A 10,160-nucleotide genomic window follows, 5' to 3' on the forward strand; every position below is an offset into this window, starting at 1 on the left:
TTTTTGGAGTGGATTAGGGCCGGCAGATATGATATGTCCCCATAGGTGATGGGGCTGTGGCTGTACAGACCACTATTCTGCATTTCTGCCTGGTGCAATTACATTTTCTGACTAGTTTGCTGAGTGTCCAACTTAGTATAGAGCATATAGATGCAGTTTTTATATCTTATATCCTCTTGTACGTCATTTGTATTAAAGAAGACATAGACTAAGCTGTTTTCTTCTCAGAATATTAATGAATTGCCTCAGTGAAACCTCTAGTGGTATTTTCAGGCATCCGTATTCATTTGGGAAAAAACCCAATACCTTCAAATATGACTCACAAACTTTTACCAAAAACCACACAAAGAATCCTGATGCAGTATAAAATCTCAGATGTTGTTTATCCAGCAGGCATGTAAGGTAAATGCATCCTAAAAGAAAAATTTAAATACCATATGCTGTTTACTATTTCAGCCAGAATTTGTGGTTAGGATTTTCCATATTTTTCCTGGTGATGTCACAGACACATAAACCAGCTTTTAAAATCTTATTTTAGCAGAATATGTGAGGTCACCAATCTAATATGGTAAATACAGTACCCTGATGTCAATATTTGACAAGCTAGTGCAGGAGAAGCTGTTTTATAAAATCCAAATTAATGGTTAACCTCTAACCCTACACACACTCTCCAATAATGATTTTCATTCTGAAACAATTTTCTCCCATGACACTCCCACAGCCTCCAAAAATCCCACTCATCTTTTATACTGACTGAAGGTAAAAGTTCCTCATCAAAGATGTTACCAGGCACAGTTGTACTGTGGCTGAGAGCTGGGTCACAGCTGGAACCAGTGTGGAGCCATACCCACAGCTGCCTCTTGGGGAGATGCTGCTGAGTCCCCCTTCCCTGGGGGGAAAATATTACAGGGGATGGAAATTGCCAATATAGGCTACATTTATGCTGGTATTTAAGCACTTCAGGGTGCCAGAATTCATTCCCATATATTGCTGAGGCATTAGGGTGCTCCTTGGTCTGGTTCTGACTCAGGCCAGTTCGTGTTCTCCATTTGGAGATGCCAAGAATTGCTCAGAGGAAATAAAGGGCACCTTGTATGATAGTGACAAGGCTTTCTATATATTAAGTATCATCTTTACAAACTCGATCCAGAGCACAAAACCACGTTGAGTGCACTCTACTGAGTCTTTCACAAAGTCCTCAGATCCACCTGCTGCTTTTCCTGGCAGCTCCGTACGCCCCCTGAAGGTGGGAGGTTTGCACAACTTTGCTCGCACGCTGAGCAGCAGCTGTGAGTCCTGCAGCACTGATAGCTGGGGATCCAGGCTCCGCAAGGACAGAGCCTCAGAACCGCCATCTCGGTAAGGCACCTTCTTTTTCAGTGACAATCCTAGTTTTTCCGGGCTTTGAGAGGCATAACTGAGTAGATTCTAATATCTGTAAAAGTCTGGGAACAAACTCTACTGACACCTCAGTCTTCAAAGGACTTGGAATACAGGGTAGAAGTGGGAAAGTTTCCCCTGATACAAGCATTTAAACTGGGATTATTCAGCCAGTGCTGAAAAGAGGCAGAAGAAACCAGTGTATTAGATTTAGCTATTATCTAGTAATCCTATTCTGTATACTTTCTGGCAATTTTTTTTCTGGCATAGCTTGTATCTCTCAGGATCATCTCTGGGCAGTGAGATAAATATGAATTCTGCAATCCCCTCTGGACCTATGAATAGACTTTCCAAGGAGCCAAAAATAGCAGAGGTAGAGCAGAATTAGTATTCGTGGTGTTTCTGGTCATGTCAGCTTCAGGTCTTACCTGTCACCAGGCAGCTGAAGTTGAAAGGGATGGTTTACCAGCAGTAGATACACAGCTGGCTCCTCCAGTGTACATGCTACTAACTCTGTGTCTTATCCACAAAAAATTGCCCAAGTGTGTTCTAGCTGAGCATGTCCAACCCTGCCACAGCCTTCCCAATAGCTGACTGATAGCATAGCAAAGCAAAGGTTTGTAAAACTGCAGCCTGCTGTTCTGCAGGGGTAATGGCAGCAGCCAAAGCAGAGATCCATGCTAATGTAATTTGTCCTCCCATAGCTTTCAAGATAAGAAGGGAAATGTGGTATTGATTTACCTGGTAAAAGTGACACCCCGCAACATGCAAAATCCATCCGTGCTTGTCACTCAGTGCTGCTTTGCCTTTTTGGATGAGGCTGCTTTATGTGTGAAGTTAATAAACAGAAACATATTGGCCAACCTGACTATCAGAGCCAGCCTCAGAGAGGGCAGGCATCAGACCAATTCAAAGAGCACAGGAAGACCAAGCAGCAAGCTGCTGTTTGTAAGCTGCAAATCAGGCTGCAGGAATGTATATAGACACTTGAGTCTAAAGAGACATATATCTGTTTCTGGAAAATATCCCATAAGATAGTTCAATTGATAATTAATTCAAGCTCTCTCTAATCCATATTTTTTTAATCTTACAAACCCAAGGAATGATAGGCTTCTGAGTTTGTACTATGAAGAAAACCTTACAGAGGAAAAGTTTCAGAAATCTATCCACAGCTGCTCACCTAGGGAAGGGATCACTGGCTCCTGCTTTCTAAGTGCCACAGGTGTATGTAGCAAATAATGCTTCAAATGATTTTACAGCTAGGAAAGCAATGGTATAAGTAATTAATTACAGATTGTGGTTATAATAGCTACAGTGAGAAAAACTGTTTGAAATACTTTTCTTTGTAAAAGAGATTTTCTGGGATAGTTAACAACAGTGCTACCTGCAGAGGCTTTGCTTAAGTGAGCATCTCTCTAGAGAGAAGGGACACAGAGGAAATACTATTGTGAGCAAGGTTATTCCTGAACTGAATGCTTTCCATACTTGTTGGGCAGCCCAAGGATCTTAGATTAAAAACATCTTAAATGTTCTTGCACAACACCTTAAATGTTCTTGCACTAATAGCAGAAGTTTCCTTTGCCATGGCAAATAATGCAAGCTCCAGAGCAAGATGCAGAGTTTTCTCAGGTTACCTCTGCTGTGTGATCTAGCATAGCATAATGAGCAACGCAAACAGTAAATAATGACAGAATCAAAAAGGATGGAAACTCTTTTCCTGTAGTAATATATATCTTTTAGTGAAACACTCTGATCTCACAGAAGTAACGCACCATTATGCCCCTGAGGCCACTCCTCTGATTCCACATTTTATGGACTAGCTCTTTATTCCTAAATTCAGCAGATGCATGGCTTCTAGCTGGTCCCAGCATGGGATGCATCACAAGCAGCTTGTCTATTACAACTGACCTGCAAAAGAGAAGAAATAGTGTTTGTATCCTCTGTAGCATTTTTAAGGATGAAAAAAAGACTTGGAAGATTTCTAACAAACATGCTGTTGCTGCTCAAAGCAGACATGGATCTGTGGGGGGTTGCTGAATGAAAGAGGAGCCATCTATGCATACGTCCTAGTTACACACACCTGCATACTGTGTCATGTCTCTGTGGTGGCATTGCTTGAGGACTCTGATTTCTGATGTAGACTGCATATTCTGTAACAAGACACCAAAGCATATGGCACAAAGCAGAGCTAATATTTTCTTTGTCTCTTGTTTTCCTTCTGCTGGCTCCAGCAGCCTCCTCTGGCCTACCCACAAAATCCAGCTTCATAGAGAAAGACACAGCAGTCCAGTGATTTTCCACTATAATTCCTATATTGATATTTAAAAAAACAAAAAGCCAAAAAAACAAACCAAAGCAAAACAGAAACAGTGGGAAGCTATGAATTAAGGGAGACATTGTGATGTTGTGATATATTTATTGAATTAACATGCATGCCCTAAAAAAGTATATTCAGGTTTGATAGAGGACAGGCATAATAGAGAACCAGTTCCTTCAATTCCTTCACAGGAAACACTGGAGCTGTGTTCAGCAGTTAAGTTCTGATGATACTAAATTCCTTTACTCACGTTTCCTTCTGGAGAAGTGAAACCATTCTGAAGAGCTCAGAATAAGCAGATCACCTGCTTGCTCAGGAGTGCTACATATGTTAAAGAAAGTTTGCAAATCTCTTTCCTAGTATTTTTGCAGACTGTCTACTGCAATTTGCAAAGCAATGCTGTTTTTAAAAAGATAACATGATGGGTAAGGAAAAAGATGATGGAAGGATTGGCTCCCAAGTTATGGGAGTCTAATCTTGGTTACCTGAAACCACATGGGCATCCAAACACAACAGGGCTGCAGCAGGAAAAGGGAGGGAGAGCTCATATCTTCCCTGGGATGGAATGACATGTCTCAAACTAACACTTGGCCAAGAAGCTTTATTATTGTTGGTGTGATTTCAGAGTTGTAAGGAAAAAGTTATGAGTACTGATGGAAAGGACTTTTCACTTGTGCTTCATGGTGCTTAGAATTTTAAAATAATCCCTTGAAAGAAGAGCACAATTGGAATCACAGTTGAATGCATTGATTCTTCTCCCTGCAGAGTCTACAGAGAGCCTTACTAAAAGGGGGAAAATTGTCTGTGTGGCCTTGAAACCTTATATAATGTTTCTATGTTGGGCCAATAAAAAATATCCTAAGTGTTATTTTGTCTGAGCTCAAGTCTTGAAGGAAATGTTGGGCTGAGTAGGAAAAAAGTTCTATGGTTACAGCTCTTATAATTCTCAGAGCTTTCCCCAAATACACCCTACTTCCAAGCCCTGTCTCCAAACACTCAAACTGTGGAAGTGATAACCTGCAGACTTGGCAGTGTACATGACATTTTACTAAGGGAGCTTACACAAATATTATCTCAAGTGAAATGAGGGTTTAATTCTATTATCTGTGGCTTTTCTTTCCCTGGGGTCAAAAGTACAGAAAGTGGTCATGTTGTCTTTATAGCCTAAGAAACAAAAGACCTGTTTTGAAACCAAATAATTAGTCATCCAGAACTAATGTCCCACAGCACTAACCACTAAGGGGGCTTTAGAGTGATCTGAACCAGTTTGCAGTTCTCCAGACACATCATTTCATATGTGCTGGTAAGAATGCATTGCAGGGGATTCTCTGGAGATGGCTGACACTATAGTCAGGGAAACAAGGAGCAGGGACATTGCAGGTACTATGAAGAAACCCCACAAAGGGCTATTTCTTGAAGAATGCTGTTCCTTGTGTTACACTGAAAAATTCCATTCCCTGTTGCTTTGTCTTTACATCGTGCAAGTTGCAGGTGTGTGGCTGCACATGGCTCACCCTTGTGACAGCTTGCAATTCTCTGCAAAGAAGAGAGGGAAGATCTAGGGAGATGCTGGTAGAGCTCAGATGTGAATAATGGGGGGCCTAGCATCCTACAGCCCTCTTTCAGGACTCAAGAATCCATTTTCTTCAACACTGCCCAGGGAGCTCTGAATGAATGTAAAAATGATTGGTTTAATGAAGAAAAAAGTGAAAAATGTGTTTTATTTATAGCATGTCCTAGAATAATAAAATCCAACGATATTGCTAAGGTAGTTACAAGTGAAATAGTCTTTCACCCTAAGATACTATGCAGACTGTTTGTTCAGATGGCACACTGTCCTTTTGGTCTAAAGCTATTACTTAAATTTTCCACATAACAACTTCCCAAAGATGCCTTTGAAAATTTCTAAAGACAACATGTACTTAATACTTTAATATAAGCAGGTTTGATTCAATACAGATTGCTCAGAAGCACCAAATATCTGTGGATGTATCTTAGGTTGTATCTAAATCTGTACTTCCTTGCATAGTTTTGTGTCTGAAAGCAATCCCAGGCCACATGGTCTGTGAAACAGCACAGTGAGCTTAGTAGAAATAGGAACTGTGTGAACTGTGATGCCACTAAACCACAGATCTTCCTTTTTTCTGTTTTGATAGCCCTTGATCCTCCAAGGATGTGGATGTATTTTTCAGTCCAGCAACTGAAAAATAAGGCCACTTTGGATTCTGGAAAGAAAAACATTCTGTTTAAATCCATCTCTCTATACTTTTGTTTTCCAACACTGTCTGTCAGTCTAGCCTTTGAAATTAACACAAATACCCATGAGAAATATAATCCTGCTCACGGCTCTGAATCACATGCATTGCAGCCGATAAATAGTTGCCCTTTGACTTCCAAATGATGTTTAATCTCTGAAGCAGGTACAGTAACCTTGGGTAATCTGTTCATCAGTTTTCTAGGTTAGATAAATGGATATATTGGTTTCCTCTAGATTTCATTGTTCTGTAATAGCAGTGGGAACATAAGATCAGCACCACAAAGAAGAATCAAGAACTGCCTGTTACGCTTTGTGGAGTCTATTAACAAGCCTCAGAAAAAAGGATCTTTATCTCTCGGGAGGTGACTCTGTGCTTCCCAGTGAGGCAGTAGGCATTTCTGGGGTGAGGAAACTGCTATAGGAATATTGTATCTGCCTTGGTCAGATGTGACTGTCTGGCAGAGCTCCTGTTAGACTGAAGTCACATGTGCTTAGGGTAGGGATGCAGGAGACACTGAGGCTGGCACCTGTACTTTGCTTGAGGTGGGAATGGTATCACTGAGTTTCTCTTCTCAGTACTTCCCATTCACTGTCTGTATCCCAATACCTCTGACTTTGCACAGTAACTTGTTGGAGACTGACTTACATGAAAGAAAGTACAGGAAAAGAACATGATCGCTTGAGATGTTAAAAGAAGCAATAGAAAAAAGAAATTAAAAGAAACTTTTACATAACACAGGGCTTAAAAAACTTCCTAGGAAATTAAAATAATGCCAGTATATTTAGATTAAAATACTTCTAAAATTCAGATTCAGCTCAGAGTTAAATGAGTGGTTGACAGAACCCATTGTACAACCTGCGTAACTCATGCAGCTCATCTAGTACAAAGTGTTCCAAATGAACCTTAAGGACACAGCAGCCCAAAACTCTGTGAGCCTCTGTGTTCATGAAATGATGTCCTTTTGGTAGGACTCTGTTAGATGTTGTTTTGGATGCAAGTGACAATAGCCAGCCTTGGCTTCCTTGTCATATAAATCATCAGAACAGTTGGAGCATGTACAATTACCTGCCTCAAATCCATACTTATGTAGGACAGACAGCCAGTGGGGGAACTGTAAAATTAATTGTTTAATGCAATTTACAGATCATTTGGAGAAATGATTTATGGAATTATAAAGGTCTGACATTCGTTGACCACTGAATTACCCTTTAAATTATTCAATGCTTTGGAGATTATTTGCTGACCTGCTGTGACCTAACTTGAGTTGACTTTTGCAGCAGTACAGAGCATTACTTGCTGCTGCAGTGTAGGCAGGTCACATGGAGATTTTACACACTATTGGTAGTAAAAGCAATTCATTAAATCCAAACTGATTTTTCAATATAAAGCTATAAGAAAGCATTAAAGTGAAAGTCATATCAGGTCAAGAGTCCCCAAATCCTCTTCCAAAAATAGAGCAAAATGCCCACACCTCTCCTTTATTGAGACTGAAATCAGATCAGAGTGTCTATCTGCACTCTCCCTGTGTTTGAAAAAGTCTGCTCCTAAGTATCTGCTGCTTTTTTTTGCAAGTCCTCTGAACACATAATCTGCAGATATTTGGATTTCACAAAAGCATAAGAAATGCTCTTTTTCCCTTTCCATCTTTGTCATGCACTATCTGCAGGGGAGATTGCTAACACTGTGACCAATAATGATGACTGGGGAGTCCTTGATTTATACTTCACAGGACGTTACAGGTAAGACTAACCAGAAAAGCAAAAGGACTGGAAGTGTTTGGGACGCAGTGCCTTCTCATTGCAGGACAGGTAATGACAGGCAGCTACTGTAAGAGCTTCTCAAGTTATTGTGCTGCCCCAGTCCTGAGAGCCAGAGTAGTCTCCTGGTTTGTGAGAAATGCAGCCAGGTGCAGGGAGGGAAGGCAGTGTATGGCATTAGCCTGGATTAGCTCCTGAATTTCCCTCAGCTGCTTATGTGTTGATACAGTGGAGGTGCCAGTTGGTTAACACAAGTAAGGTACAGAGAAGCACAAGACCTGCAACATTTCTTTTTTATTAAGTCACCCTAATCAATAGGTTTTCCTTGGAAAAGGATGACATGTTAGAAAGAGTGATTTCTATACTAAAGCAGTTAAGATAAATTTGGGAGTCTGGATGCTCACTGTCAATGTAAAGTTCCTTGGGGCTAGAACAGGATCTCCCTATGTATGTGTACAGCAGTTAGCAAGAGAAGCCTGCCTGATCCTGCCCAGCCTGTAACAGCTCTTCAGCCACATGTGGTTCTGTGCAGGTCTAAGTGGGCTTTGACACTGGTGAGACTGCACCTTGCTAAAAGCTTGGAAAGCTTTGAAATCAGTTTATTCTGTTGTAGCCTATGTATTGAGGAAAATAATGACATGCAGGTTCCTGCAGTGCCAGACTGGTTCCGATTGAAGGAACAAGAACCAAAGACCTCACAGTACTGCTTACAAACACAAAACAATGACTTTTCTTCTAAACTTGAGGCTTCTTCTACAAACCATTTATCATCTTGGGTTGGAGTTCCACATTTTGTCCTGAGGCATTTTGTAAAGTGAATGCTCTTTCTTTAACTCTGAGATCTGTGTAGCTAATATGCAAGAATCTGTCATAATATAATAGGAATACTCTGTCCTTTGATACTCAGTGACCTCAAATACAGGTGCTCTGCAATGGACAACCAAAACCTGGGCTGAGTGCTAATATTTCCCTCTTATTGATAATGTCTGATGCTGTTATACAGTCTGAATTTGAAACACCTATGTTCCCTCAGTTCCACACTGAATTTTCACCTGGTCTAAATGTAATGTCTTGTATGGTAGATACTTGAGCTCTCTGCTCATCCCTGAACATTTTACATGTATAGAGATGAAACTGGTGAGCTACTAAGGGTTTTTCTCTGCAGTGAGGAATGTTCATCTGGAAGTTACTTTCATTTTACTGTGAATTGTAATCAACAATTCCAAATATGCGAGAGTTCCCAAAAGTGCCACTCGCATGCAATCTCTGTACCTTTATGGGCATCAGGACTGGTGGTGACTGACTTTTTAATTTCTTAGTGGCCTTAGAAAGCAGAAGCTTCAATTTCATGCAGCAAGAAGTGACACACTGCACTGAGAATTTTTTCCTATGTTTCCCTTCTCTGTTTTCACTGTGAGGTCAGAAAGCAAAATCCTAGGTTTAAATTTAGGAAGCCACAAAAAATTTCATCAAGATAAACACTTGCTTTTAAGTTAATTTAAAATTTTTAATCTGATGTACCTGAGGACCAGTGCTTGTACAGTTTGCAGATCTCCAGTTGAAATACTGGCAGGGAGAGGCTGGATTGTCACTACAAACCCTGGGCTAGCTTGTCACTACAAGCCATTGCTAGGGCTTTTTTTTTCCTTTTGTTTTTCCCCCCCCCAATGCACTAGAATAACTTAGTTTCTAAGAAATTAAGTTTAATTTAACGTACAGTTGCCATAGAATCCTCTTTGTTTTATTTTCTTTCTTAATATTAGTTATGTGCAGGGGGTTATGGTATGGGGGTGTGTCTTTTTGTGTAATATAAGGTTAGTAATTGACAATTCAAACTCAATTTAACAGCTTGATTTTTTCTCTGCTCTCTGTCGTGTCAGTGTTGGTGTAGTAACCAGCCATCCATGCAGAAAGAAAAAGCCAAGGGTTCGAACTCACCATTAGGTGGTGCCCCTGCCTTTTATTAAAAAAAACAAAACAAACAAAAAAACCAAACAAAACCCCCCAAAACAAAAAACCAACAACACCAAAAAAACAACCTGCACAAAAGTGTCTACCATTCTAATTTTAATTATGCAAATAGGAACAACTCTAAGAAAGAATCTGTAGGGGAAGATTAAGTTCTAATGTGGCAATAAATTAAATATGTATATGTATGCTTTTAATGAAAGAGATTTTAGCTGTTGAAATGGTAGAGAAGAGTAGCTCCTGGAGTTGAGCTCAGTTATGATGCTTTCTGCCAGACCTGGAAGAAGTGTTGCTGGGTTATGTTTGCCACCTGCCCTTTTACCAGAGCACTTGCCCAGTGTCTGTATCTTACACCTTCCTCGCTGCAGTTTATGCCAGCTGCAGAAAACCAGCATCCAGGAAGGTGTCTCTGGCCCACAAGGGAGTCATTATACACACCAAAGCATGCTTGCTTCTACATCATTGCCTAAACCCATGTAT

This window comes from Calypte anna, chromosome 17, assembly GCF_003957555.1.
Source record: "Calypte anna isolate BGI_N300 chromosome 17, bCalAnn1_v1.p, whole genome shotgun sequence".
In the NCBI taxonomy this organism is placed as follows: Eukaryota; Metazoa; Chordata; class Aves; order Apodiformes; family Trochilidae; genus Calypte; species Calypte anna.